The sequence below is a fragment of the Hypomesus transpacificus genome, chromosome 18 (assembly GCF_021917145.1).
Source record: "Hypomesus transpacificus isolate Combined female chromosome 18, fHypTra1, whole genome shotgun sequence".
NCBI lineage: Eukaryota > Metazoa > Chordata > Actinopteri > Osmeriformes > Osmeridae > Hypomesus > Hypomesus transpacificus.
In genome coordinates this window covers 13,983,472-13,997,489 of record NC_061077.1, presented here as the reverse complement: position 1 = coordinate 13,997,489, position 14,018 = coordinate 13,983,472, and the positions used below count along the sequence as shown (strand labels likewise).

The window sequence follows — 14,018 nt, the reverse complement described above, 5'->3', positions numbered from 1 at the left end:
CCCTCCTGGCCCCTTCACCCTGTGTGACTTCCCAGTCAACCCTGTGGAGTCTTTCCATTTCCTTGGCGCCACCATCTCCTAACATCAGGCTTGGCTCTGCCACCAGCCTCTTCATCCACCAGGCTTGTTGTGCTACCAGCCCTATAATTCAAATAAACATCTTCAATGTTCAATTGTTGTTGTGTTATTGTACTTGTAAAAGCGTTACGTTAATATATTTCTAGTTACTATTGCACATTACAACAGGCATATTTCAATTTTATAGTATTTTGAATAAGACTGACATTGTTTTTAAAATACCTTCATTGCATGCGCCAAACCCACCAAATCAAATTAGTTTGTGTAACCTAAATTTACTTCAGAATAAACCGGATTCTGATATTTTTTCGGCACTTAAACTTGTATGGTTCACAAACAAATATCCCAGTTCCAGCATAACTGGTGTAAAAAGAGGACCAAAATAATCTTATTTTCCATCTGAAGTAACTTTTAGCATTAGTCTAATGTAGTTTTCATGGTTTGCCTACGTGTGTCTCCACTGAGTCTCGTGCTACGATGAATTTACCGATCTACGACTGGTCTAGAGCTCTCGTTAATCTACGAGGATTTTCAAGTGCTTTAGCTACGATGGTTTCGGGAAACGGCCCGTACAGCTAAGATCCATCATACGATGAACTCGACAACCAATTTAGGCTTACGATGCTTTTGGCAAAATCAGCCCTGGGTATTTTTGGCATTCTTGGGACATTTATCAATCCAAATTTTTTTCCGTTCTTGCAAACTCATTTGACGTCATCTTTCATTGCCCAAGTACGGTTCCAATCCACAGGGCCGGATTAAGACATTTTGAGGCCTGGGGCTAATTACCAGGATGAGGCCCCTATATCGCCCCAACGCACATCATGACACGCACACCAACCCACGCGCACTGACACATCAGCTTTAAGGTCCACAGAGCCACTCTATAAATATGATCAGTTTAAACATGTGACTCACCATCATCACATCAGTGATACTAAAAGCTCAGTTTTCTGCTCTTTCTCAATGCAAACTCATCAATGAGCTCTTCAAAGTAGAGAACAAGTTGAAAGAAAAGAAAGAAGTTGGTGCAGTATGCATGCTCTATTGAGTAGGGATGCACCGAATCCAGGATTCGGTTGAATATTGGGCTTTTGGACGGGATTCGGTTTAGGCCAAACCTTACATTTTTTCCCACCGAACCCAAACCCTACGCTTGCACTACGCCGGTTACTACTACGCTGATCAAAATAATGATGCCGCCGTTGAATTCGGGAATGTGTTTATGTAGCTAGGTGGTCCGTTCAAGGTAGTAGGCTGAGATAAAGTGAAAATGGAACTCAAAAGCGGAAAAAGTGTTGGGTGCAGTGGCGATTTCTTTAAGATTGCAATGGAAGCTTAGCCTGGCTGCCAGCCCAACTTCTCCCCGCCCCAAAAAAATTTGGTCGGGAAGTTGGGTCTGGAGGGTCTCGTATTGGGGACCAACTACAGAAAACCAGAATCTGGGCGAACCAATGAAATTGCCAGGGCGGGCTTTATACGGTGATGGACAGATGATCAACAGTAACGTAATCACCCACGTCACAAAAGAGCGCTTAGTTGAATTCGTTTTGAACAAACATGGCTACCGCTGGAGATCTGTGATGTTATGATTCTGCCATCGAGTCTGTTTTAGAAGACATCGACAGCGCATTAATTTTGAAAGAGGAACAGAGAGACGCAATCAAGGCATTTGTCGATGGAAAATATGTTTTTGCCGTCCTTCCTAAGGGATTCGGTAAAAGTTTAATTTATCAGCTGGCCCCGATGGTCGCGAAGAAGATGGGACACAATGAAAACCCAGTGGCCATTGTGGTTTCTCCTTTTCTTTTGTGGAGTTGTAATCCTAAATGGAGAACTTGTTCGTATATGCATTGCCCTTTATTGTTTCGCTCAAAAAGGTTGACCGTGTGAACAAATACTCCCCCTTCCCTTAAATTAATTTTACAACACCGGCAAAAATCGTTTGTATTCATTCTTCAAGCATACTTCAAGTCTGCTTGTAGTTTAGTTCTGTTGACAACAACTATGCGGTGCTTAACATACGTCACATACTCTGTTGCTCTGATTGGTTGTAGATCTATCCAATTGAGTGAAGAGGCATTTGTTCTCCAGGCTCGTTTGAAACACGCCCTGTAGTCAAAGCCCAACGGAGAGTGTTCAGACTCATATTCTGACTAGAATTATGAGTATGACAACGTCAGGCTAATGGAAGCTCAGCTTCCCCTAAAATATTAAAAAACGGATTTACATTTGGTGCTTAACCCGAACCTAATAGTCTACCTAGTCAAGGTTTTGATGTGAGGTTAAATTGGAACTTCACATTAATGCGAGCGCGCACGGCGCGCGAGCGGAAATTTTTACATACATTTCAGTGCAAATTTTTTTTTTTAGCTTTATGTAGCCTAGCCTAATATGAACATTACGTTAGAGTCATATTCTTAGCTATATTTTCCGGAAATTACAACCCAAATGTTTACCTGAAAGATTCAGGGCTTTGAGAAAACATATCGTTCCCATCCTTGCAGGAACCTAGATTTATGAAGTGACAGATCTTTCTTTTTTTACCTGGCTTTTTTTAGTTCCTCCTGGCATCTTTTTCCCTTCCATTTTATTCTTCTCTGGACGCTCAGCGTCTTTGGGAGTGAATGGAGGAGTGGGTTGGCCTGGACGCTGGGCTTCTGCTTGACGATTGGAGGGTGTGTTGAAAGACTGCATCTCCTTTTGATTGACAACGATTTTGTACTATAAAAAGTTGGCGAAGCTATTCGAGTTTAGTCCCATCGCGGATTTTAGCCACACTCTCTGCTTTCCTTGACCGGACATTTTCGCACATTATTTTTGTTTTCACTCAGAATTTTTCTAATGTTATGCGCGGTGCCGTTGACTCACTCGACATCGGGCAACCTGAGGCCCCCCTGGTGGCGAGGCCCGGGGCTGCAGCCCCTAAAGTCCATTGTCTTAATCCGGCCCTGCCAATCCAAAGAACACAAGTCACCAAGAACGCCAAAAATACCCAGAAATGTTCTTGATCCGCCCCTTTTACCGAGGATGCATGGATGGTGACTTGGTCAGCGAAAATGCATCTGATTTCCCATAAATCATTACAAGAACACAAGCATCTCAAATCGTTCTCCGTCCTCGCTGCAAAACCGTTGGCAAGAATGTTCTTCTCAAGAACGCAAGTACATTCTTAGCGTTCTTCGGATTGATAAACAGCCTCGTTGACTTGTGTTTTTTGGATTGGAACCGTACTTGGGAAATGAAAGATGACTTCAAACAATTTCCCAAGGACACAAGAATGGAAAAAAACGTGGGTTGATAAACAGCCTGTGTTTTACTTTTCTTATTTTAGGTAAACGGTACCTGTAATCAGCATCTGAATAAAAAGGTAAAAATGGTCAGTATAGTTTCTGAATATTTGCCTATTTAAAAAAATAAACAGCTAATTTGTAAACTTGCTCCGGCTTTTCACTTAGCTAGATAGTGTTATTCCGTTCAATCCAATGGAGACGCAATAGTTTGTAATCCAGCTAAATTAATGGCTAGCATGACATGGATCTCATGATCCTCTGACTGGCTAGCACTTCTTGCTAAACGCTTGATAAAACACTATTGTATTTTTCCCCATGTGTGGGTCAGACTGGCTGGGAGTCACTAAGCAATCATGCCAGTTATTTTGTCAAATTACACAGCTATCATTAGCATAGTTGTCAATAACATCATGGCTGTTTATCAATCCGAAGAACGCTGAGAACGCAAGTACATTCTTTTGAAGAATAGTGTCTCAGAAGACGGTGTCTCCGTTGGGTGCGACAGGGAGCCGCGGCTAGCAGAACCCATATGCCAAATTCAAGTGTAACGCCTGTTCTAGGGCACACGGGTCCAGCGTTGTCCTCAGTGTGTAGGAGATCTTCAAGTTCTGTTCTAGCCTAAACTGACGATATCACCAGCCACAGTCACAAATACAGCGGGACTATGGCTAGGCAGGAACACGGTACCCACTGAATGGTGCTCGTAACTTCAACTGAGGTAAGGACTGTTAACCGCTTCCGATAGAGGCTGGCCTTACACAAACATAGAAGCTCGGTTTAGCTAGCTTATACACCAGGCATCGAAGCTACGTTTAGCTAGCTTGTACTGGTTTCCCAAGTTGACGCACCACGAGAGCTAACCGTCCAGCTTCTCTTGTGAACGCCCAGATACTATAGCAGCTGATTCTGCGCCGGATCTGGCTGAGTTCCGGCAGATCCGCGTAACAGTCGCATCCGTTTTGCGGATCCGTTCCAGATCTGATACAAATGCTACATTCTAAGTATCATTTTACGGAACTGGCCCGTTTTTGGAATGGATTCGGACATTTCTCTATCATTAATTTTACACTCAAATTTGCTCAGTCTATTTTCGTCATTGACGACGTCTTAAAGGGGCAATTGACTGTTTTTTTGGGGTATTTCACACTGTTCCTTAAGGTCTCCGAATAGGGTATGTAACATTGGTTGGGTTGAAAATGGCCCGGGTGCTGTTCCATGCCCTCTGACAGACCCTCTTAAATGTTCCCGGGAAAAAACACTAGCTTTTCTCCTTTTATGGTATGCTCATTAATATTTAGATGAGCTGCGCGCTGATTGGTTGGTTATCAAGGAGTGAAGCTGGGAGCAAAAACGCAACACGGCCAACAGCAGCACTCGCTGAAACACCGAAGTTGGAGACTTGAAATAAAAACGTGCAAATAAATCTATTGTGTCTACACAACACTGTTTTCAAAAGATTGACTATATATCATTTGAAATGATAACATTACTTGTTTCCACTTCTGTTGTTGAAGCAAACTGGATTGACTTAGGTGGGTGGAACGTTAGGCTACAGCTTAGCAACCAAACCATATCGTGATTCTACTCAGCTTCAGTTAGCTAGCTAAGCTAGCTCTAGATATCTTGCTGTAAAATAACATGACAAAGATCTGGACAAACGTGCATCGTGAATTGTAGATTTTCATTACACAGGTTATTTATTTGAATGAAACACAGTCAGGAACATGAATCAACGTTAGCCCCATTGCCAAAAACTAGGCTAAATTATCACACATTCTATGCTCTTGCGTTAACTAGCAAGCCAAACTTGTTTACATGCCTACAGTCTAGGTGTTACTAGTAACAGTTAGTAGCAATGCTAACGTATCCTGTATCTAGAACCTGCCTTTCTCCAGTTCTTTCAAATAGATTACCTAGACAGGCGTTAGCAATAAGACAGACTGCAGTTCGTTTTCTGGCTATTTTTCGGAAGCTTCCCTTCTAATGCCGACTACAGCTAGTCTAGCTAGAGTCATTTGATGTGTGTAGAAACGTATTTAGCATTCTACCTGGTATGCTATACAGGAAACGTTAGCATTGCTAATAACTGTTAGCACAACATCATACTGTCCTTATAGCTTGCGGTTGCAATGAGCATACGGTTGGAACAGCACCTCTTTCCAGGTTCAGCTTCCTAACATGTCCTGCTTGAAATTGTCCAAGGTTGTCAAAACTGTCTTGGGTGAAATGTTCAGAGCAAATAAATGATTGAGTGTCGAACTTCGCCGGGATCTTCTCATGGACAACAGCAGCTATGCCTGTTGAATGTTTGGCTCCTTGGGAAGACTGTGAGTGTTAGCCTTCCCTGTACAGCCTGGAACACAGCATTTACGACCGTGGTCCATTTTTATTATCCTTGTTATAATTCAAAACGTTCTTCTTTGTAATTCCTTATAAGTAGCCTACACAGAGCAGCGCGCAGCTAAACTAGTATCGGAGATAGACGCTACCTCGGGCTGGTCTGGATGTAAATTCTGGGGCGTGACAAAGATACAGACCAGAGCCAATAAGAGGGCGATCACCGGTCCTACGTAGGACCGATGGCTTTGTTGAAAAGCTAGCGTTTTACAGCCAAATTTTTTCTTTTTGAGATTTGAATAGGAAAGAGGTGTCAATGGACTTTGATATTCACGGTATGTTCAGTTTACCCTCCGAACTGTCGTTTTTCAACAATGACGAGGTAAAATCGGTTTTGCAGTCAATTGCCCCTTTAATCGAGTTTCAAACACCTTTCACACATTCCCAGACATGAAAAGTATTGGACATCGAGTGTTTAAAAGACAGCTTGCATATTTAATAGTCTACCTACGTTAATAACATTGTCATTTAGCCGACTCTTATCCAGTAATAACCTGTGTCATCGGAACATTTTCCTTAACCCTCATTGTGTGCTACACTTTGTATTGTAAGACAATGTCAATGGTCACACTCATAGGCCTACCTGCATTCATTGCCTTCACCCTGATATACACAAGGCCAATTATACACCATTCTACCCCATAATACAACATCAGAAACCACGGTTGGCAAACTCGGTGCAGCCACATGTAGGTGGTTAAACAAACAATAACACACAAATGAGCACCACAATGTGTGATTAAAAAGTCAGTTTATGTATAATGGCCAAGACTACAACTTAAGGCCACTTAGGGGCTGCTATACAGACTTAAAACTGTCTATGCCTATAACTACCTGACGCGCTTTCTTCTACCTTACGCCGCTCCGTAGCTGGCAGTTGAAATTACAGACTCCTTGTTGTCCGTGTTTTGATGGCCCTTTATTGATCACAATGTTCTTCCATTGAACATGCAAGTACATGTGTCCATCAAGCTCCATCAACAAACATTTTTACATTCCCATGAGTGTTGCGGTGTGTGCAAATTGATGCGAAATATAAACCAATGAAAATGGCTCTTACATAAGGGATGCAAAACCTGTGCAATATCAAGCCAGTCAACTGCATTAAACTTGTAAGATGGCAGATTTATTGACAGTCTGAACTAACAAACATGAATGTGCATATTCCAGGAGGGATATCCTTAGCGGAGCTTATGAGAGAAGCCCTCTGGAAATTGTAATGAGGATGTGCAATTATAATAGGGAGGCTATATGGATTGATAACATTGGATAGTCAGTGACACACCAGCCAGGTTGTCACCAAATTGCCTACCGTGCTAAAAAAACATTTACATAACTTTGAAAAACATTTACGTAACCAAGCACGACTACACCATCTGATTTCACTTTGTGGCTCCCGTTTAATAAAGAGCAGCAATTCAATTGTAAAATCAGCTGGTATAGTGGTTGTTTGAATGAAAACCCACACCCTCTTGGCACTTGATTGCTGTACACAATTGACAAATGAGTAGAAACAACAGCTATATTTGTGGAATGGAGAATGGTTGTTATAGCAGGAAGTGAGAAGAAGCACACAGAAGTCCCCAACACTGTTGATGATGGGCAGCAGATCACCAGGAAGAATCTTCAACGCTCTGCTCACTGGAAAATAAAAGTAGTAAGTACATTTAGTCATTTAGCAGATGCTCTTACAGAAACAGCCAAGAAAATTAAACTCATCTTGCTACAGAACCATGTTAAATATTTGCCCATTACATGCTAAATAAGAGTCACCATAAACAACAACCCACTGGCAATCAGAACATAACATTAGAAGAGGAGGAGTAATCCAACAGGCCTACTCTGGTAATTAAGGAGGTCTTTAGTTGGTTAAATAGCCGAGCTAACTCATGACTTAAAGGTATTTTTGACATAATTTGACATTTCCTGTTAGACTTTTAGAAGTGCATGGCAACTATCAGTTAAGCATTTACTTTTGCAGTATACCGATAGACCTCGTATATTACTTTACATCCCAAACTGTATATAAAAACAACGTTAAACCGGTACAAACAAGTACTGTAAATGTTTTTGTCCAGTTATAATCAACAAGGGGCAAGCTGATCGCACGAGACGGCTGTCTCGTGAATTTGTGGCTAAACATTCGGACACAAGCCGTTATTTGTGGCAGTTAGAGGACACCAGCAAACTAGGTGGTCTAACGATACAGTACCAGCTTTTGAAAAGTAACGTTGAGTAAGTAGATAGAAGTTTATAATATTATTGTAACTAAAAATGACTTAATGTAAGTGTACATCTCATTATACAGTGCGTATACTAGCTGCTGTAGCTAGATGGCGCTAGCAATATAGCTACATCGAATACGATCCAGTGGTGTGCTCTGTTAAATTGTTAGAGCTAAGCTAACGCTATTTCTACTGGCCGGGCATGCCTCTTTATGGATAGACCTGTAGCTACCAACTTGTTATATGTATATATACATAGTAATTACCGATTGGTTTGTCCATTCTACAATTTTAAAAGCTATTGTAAAACCACGACTGGAAGAACTGCTATAAAATAAACCAGTAGCTATAGTGCTAGCTCGAGCTACTAATGTACTGTTAGCTCTAGCTTTGTCTACTGTAGCTCGGTCCTACTAACGGAACATTAGCCAGATATGCCATAGTTAGCGAGCTACGACACAAACGTAACAAATACACTGTGTTCCATCATTTTAATTAAATATGACTTGTTGCACATGTTATTTATATTATTATATTATCACGCTTACCTCGATGTTGAACAGTTCTCTTCAACGTCGCTGTCCGTTGCTCATTTGTAGCTCTACAGTCCTACAGTAGGATCTTTAGCCAGACAGGATATGGATGAGCATTGGCAACGGCAACTGTCAATTACTTGAAATGACCATTCAGAAGCAAGTTGTCGCTTGTGAATAGCTAGTTTTCAGAGTCAATCGGCCAATCAAAAATCATGCACTTTCCATTGTATTTTATTATTTCACCATATAATTTGAAACGGCATTTAATTAGTTGATTCTGATCTGAGAAATAATATCTGATCGTATTCATTTGTTAAAACAATAATAATCTTAATCATGTAAAAAATGTTCTTTCAGTTTGAGGTTTATCTGGAATACTGTAACAGAAAGGAGTCACACATCACGTCTTCAGCACAACAGGAAGGTGAGTCAAACACACAAACATACAATGTGTTACAATATTTATGGGTATAAGGAGTAAAAAGTGTTAACTTGTTTTTTTTGTATTAACTTTGTTGTTATTCAGATAAATGTCTGATACACACACATATACAGTGGAAAATAAATAAATAAAGATCAGTAGAGGGCTGGGGTTAAACCCCAGATGGACCCTAAAACATGTATTTCTGTCAGAATCTATTTTAGAGAGAAGATGAAAAGGAGGCAACCTCCATTAACAGACTCCGGAGTCAGGCGGAGGGCACGCTTTGCATTAGAAAATCGACTCCATGACATTGCAGACGACTCTCATTTAACAGAACAGGCGGTAGAAAACAGGGCAGACCCATGTGACAACACCAATGACAGCGATGGCAACCATGATTGTGACTCTAGCGTTACTCCTCAAGTGGAGGATGACAATTCAGATGACCATCACACAGACATAGAATGGGGGGGAGAAGAAATGGTTTCAGAGTCTGATGATGACACTGATGAAGAGCCTGTGAGCCTTTTGGACAGCTTAGCCAATTGGGCTGTACAGTTCAGTATTTCTTTGGTCGCGCTCACAGCCCTCCTTACCCTGTTGAGGGTGTACCACCCAGAACTGCCAAAAGATGCTAGGACTGTCCTCAAAACAGAAATTAATTACAAAATACAAGAAAAATGTGGTGGGTTGTATCATTATACAGGTATCTTGGCAGCGCTTCGTAACACCTTATCTCAACATATACGCAATGTTGCTGATGGCTTTAAATTCAAGCTGCAGATTAATATTGATGGGTTACCACTGTTTAAAAGCACAAATATTCAGTTTTGGCCTATTTTAGGACTTCTGTTAAGTGTTCCAATGAAGGAACCTGTTGTCATAGACATTTTTTGTGGCAGTAAAAAACCTTATCCAGCTGAAGAATTTTTGCGAGACTTCACATGTGAGTTACAACAGCTACAGAGAGGTTTTGATTTCAGTGGGAAAAAAGTGTTCCTTGAACTGGTTTCTGTTGTGTGTGATACACCTGCTAGGGCATTTGTAAAAAACACAAAGGCTCACAATGGATATCACGGATGTGATAAATGTTCCCAGCCAGGTGTTTACATTAACAGACGAATGACTTACCCTTTAAATAAATACATGTTACGGACTGACTCATCATTTTCAGAGAGAGCTGATGAGGATCATCACCATGAAGGACCTCATGGATTTTCTAATTTAGATGTTGGTATGGTAACTCGGTTTCCACTTGATTACATGCACCTTGCATGTTTAGGTGTAATGCGACGATTGCTAAACATTTGGCTGAGGGGCCCTCTGATGTTTCGTTTGTCCTCTAGTCTTGTTGACAGGATTTCAGAAAGTCTAACTCAGATGCGTAGGTATATACCAGCAGAGTTTGCAAGGAAACCACAATCCCTTCGAGAATTAGATAGTTGGAAAGCTACAGAGTTCAGACAATTTCTCTTGTATACAGGCCCTGTTGTTCTGGAACCATATTTAGACAGTAATTTATATAACAACTTTATGTTGTTATCTACAGGTATTTCCATCCTTGTCAGTCCACAGCTAGTCCATATGTATAGTACATATGCAAACACACTGCTCTCCACATTTGTTAGTCATTTTGGGGAGCTGTACGGCAGAGATGCCTTAGTGTATAATGTCCATTCCTTGGTCCACCTGTCTGCAGATGCAGATGTGCATGGTTGTTTGGACACTATCTCTGCTTTTCCATTTGAAAATTACCTTCATAAACTGAAGAGGTGTGTTAGAAAGCCTGAATTTCCTCTTGCTCAGGTAGAACGAAGGTTATCAGAGGTTCAAAAGATCTGCAGCATTGGTTGTCGTGAGGGTCTAAGAAGGCAACATTATGTTGGACCTGTTCCTGATGGCCTTCAAGCTGAAGCACAGCACAGAGAGCTACATACTAAAGAATGGACAGTGAAAGTTTCCACAGGCGATAATGTTTTTGCTATAGGCAGAGATATCTGTGTTTTACATAACATCACTCAATCTGTGGAAGGAATTTATGTAGTATTCAAAGTTTTCTCAAAAATTGAAAGGTTCTTTAACTATCCTATGGGCTCAGATTTTCTTAGAACATGTATTGTGTCTCAACCAACAGGACCTTTTAAGGTAGCTAAAGTGTCAATGAATGTGTTTTAGGAGAAGTTTACAGTTGGTTAAGAAGCTTGATACAATGAATGTTGATTCAACTCATTTGGTAGAGATGGCACCTGTAGTTTTATAACACCTAACTAGGAGTCATGAAGTCTAGGAGATGTGAAGTCTGGGTGAACTGAAAGAGTTCTTGTCACCTGGGGGGAAGAGACAGTTGGTCTGAAGACCATGTGGATTCAACTGTATTGTTCTAAGGATTTAACCAATGACAGAAGAGGTTTGGTATAGCTTCATGTCTGTAGGATGGACCAATGACTTTTGAGAACTGTCGTATCTATAAAATGGTCTGTTGAAGAATGTTCTGGGGGGTTCAGGGCCATCAGCTGAGTAGTGCTGGTGGGCTGGATTCTCCCGGTTCCATTCTAGAATGCTAGATGGAGCAGTATGGAATCGTCTTTGTGTTATTGTCTCATGTTTGTGTGCTGATGATGTTATGTTGGTAACGTTATTATGTTTACATCTATGTCAAATAAACATTAACTCTGTACTTCACCCGACTTCAGCTTAAACGATTGATTCTCTCAAAAATGTCCACGACAAGACAAAAAAAAGGAAAACTGTACAATGCTAGTCGACCAGGGCGTAACTTCCGCCCTACCAAAATAAACCGAAAACCAATTACAACAGTGCAATTTTGCTATTGCCCTTGATTGACACGTTCCTTGACCAAACAAAACGGTTATTCAGACATCCCAAGTCTCCCGCATTTCAATAGCGGCTCCCTGATGCCCGCAAATGCTATATGATCTCCCGGAAATCGGGGATTTAGTATTTAGAGCAAGCGAGAGAATGGTAATTTCCGGTAGAGACGGGTGCATATTGTGCGTTCTGATAGGGGGGTGGGGGGGGGGGGGGCATTGGGTGTACGTGCTGGTTGAGGGGGTACATCATGCGTCCGGTTTGCGTCCCGGGAGGGGGGGGAAGCCACCTCCCTGAAATGAGTCTCTGCAGGTTGGGATGTCTGGTTATTTAATTGGTTAAATTCAACCCCAGTATTTATTACACATGCACATAACTTTCTGCACAGCTTTCTGTTTGAAAGCTAACGTGTATAAATGTTTCAGCAAGCTGCTTCAGATTTCTACACAATGTAGAATACTCGAGACAGTTGTTCTACCAACGCACACCTAATAGACAAGAAATGGAGTTGCTGCACTCATAGACAAACAAAGAATAGACAAGGAGGTCAGCGGTAGTAAATGAAACCTGTGTTTTAGCGGCATGATTCATTTGTCACAATGCCAGCAACGACATTGTCTATGGTTGCACTGCAGTTACAATTCACAAAATCTCTCTTACTAATTAAACACTGCCCTCAAATTAACGCCACCCTCGAATAAACACTGCACCAATTTTTTTTTTTATTAATAAACGCTGCGGCGTTTATTTGAAGAAATACGGTATTACAATCATGTATTGTACCCTGTGAAGTAAAGTAAATCAGTAGGCTAAATAATATACTGAGTCCTCCTGCCTGAACCATCATGGAAACACGGGGAAAACGTTGTAGCTTACTACAGCAAAAACTGTTTTAACATAGTGTGTGAATCAAGTCTACTCACACTTTTCAGGAGCAAATCAAGTCTACACACACCTTTCAGTAGCTATTAGCTAAATAAGACCCGGCGTAACAAATGTAGCCCGGAATCTCCAGAGACTTCTTGAAATGTGGTTTACCGACAGGTCTTCTTCTTATTTTGATTTATTGGCAGCTGTTATTCAACGATGACCCCCCGCTTAAAATCTAAAACTTTTTCTGAGTTTTTGGTAGGCAAGACATAATTCTGGCACATTACTGCCGCTCAGGTTTAAGACTGAAATCCACCTATAAATAAATGGTTGGTTACTTGTCATTGCAAATTAAAAGTCCCGCCAGATAATAATCATATGTTAAGATTAGTGCTGTCAAACGATTAAAATATTTAATCGCGATTAATCGCATTAATGTCATAGTTAACTCGCGATTAATCACAATTAATCGCACATTTCTATTTCTATCTATTCTAAATGTCCCTTGATTTCTTTTTGTCCCATTCTTTTTTTCAAATTTTAATGCTCTTATCAACATGGAAAAGTGGTTCGGATTGCTTCGTGCAAATATTTTTTGTTAATGAAAACAACATTGCAATCGCCTGGCTTTGACGAGGGGGCGGAGAATTTGCATCATCTGTGTGCTTGGCCATCAAGTGGTATTTCAGACTGGACGTGCTGCAATGATAGCTCATTTTACAACGACAAAACACACAGATCACTTTGGTCTTGTCAATGGAACCATTTGGCAACTTTTTAAAAGTAAACTTTCCATTCAGAATCTTATTGGCATCCATTTCGGCGTCTCGCGCTCGCCATCCACTCAAAACGTAAAGTTAACCTACTACCAGAGAATGTCTCATATCCGTAAACGGGCTCTGCTACTACGCTTTAGCCGGATCGCAAGCCAAACAAGTGTGTGGCGTGCCTGTTGTTTTGTTTCCGGTCTAGCTAGATCCGGTGTGGTGTTGTAGTTTTTCTAACTTCGGTAGTTGTTGCAACAGCATGTGAAAAAAAACTACAAAGTTTGCTAGGCCAAAAAGAGCGTTAATCACGCGATAAAAAAATTGACGCCGTTAATTTGGGTTTGCGTTAACGCCGTTAATAACGCGTTAAACTGACAGCACTAGTTAAGATAGCAGGGTGGCACCTGGGGTGGTCAATCAGATTCCAGGGGTGGCATGTGCCACCCCAGGCCACTCCCTGAACACGCCCCTCCTGAGAAATGGGGCCATGGATCACTCTAGCTCAAACAGGCACTGCACTCGTTACAGTAACCATCGTTAAACTGCCACCTTATCAATGACCAAGGTTACCAGTTATTGGTAACCAGTTATTAACCATT

The 14,018-nt window shown here is 41.2% G+C and overlaps 1 long non-coding RNA gene across 1 annotated transcript; it reads right to left on the bottom strand.

Moving 5' to 3' along the window:
* Positions 1-7,320: 7,320 nt before the first annotated feature.
* LOC124480713 lies at positions 7,321-8,896 on the bottom strand. Its single transcript, XR_006957571.1, has 2 exons — positions 8,542-8,896; positions 7,321-7,409 (listed from the first exon to the last, which is right to left on the bottom strand). It is a non-coding gene; the product is annotated as an uncharacterized LOC124480713 (long non-coding RNA).
* Positions 8,897-14,018: the final 5,122 nt, after the last annotated feature.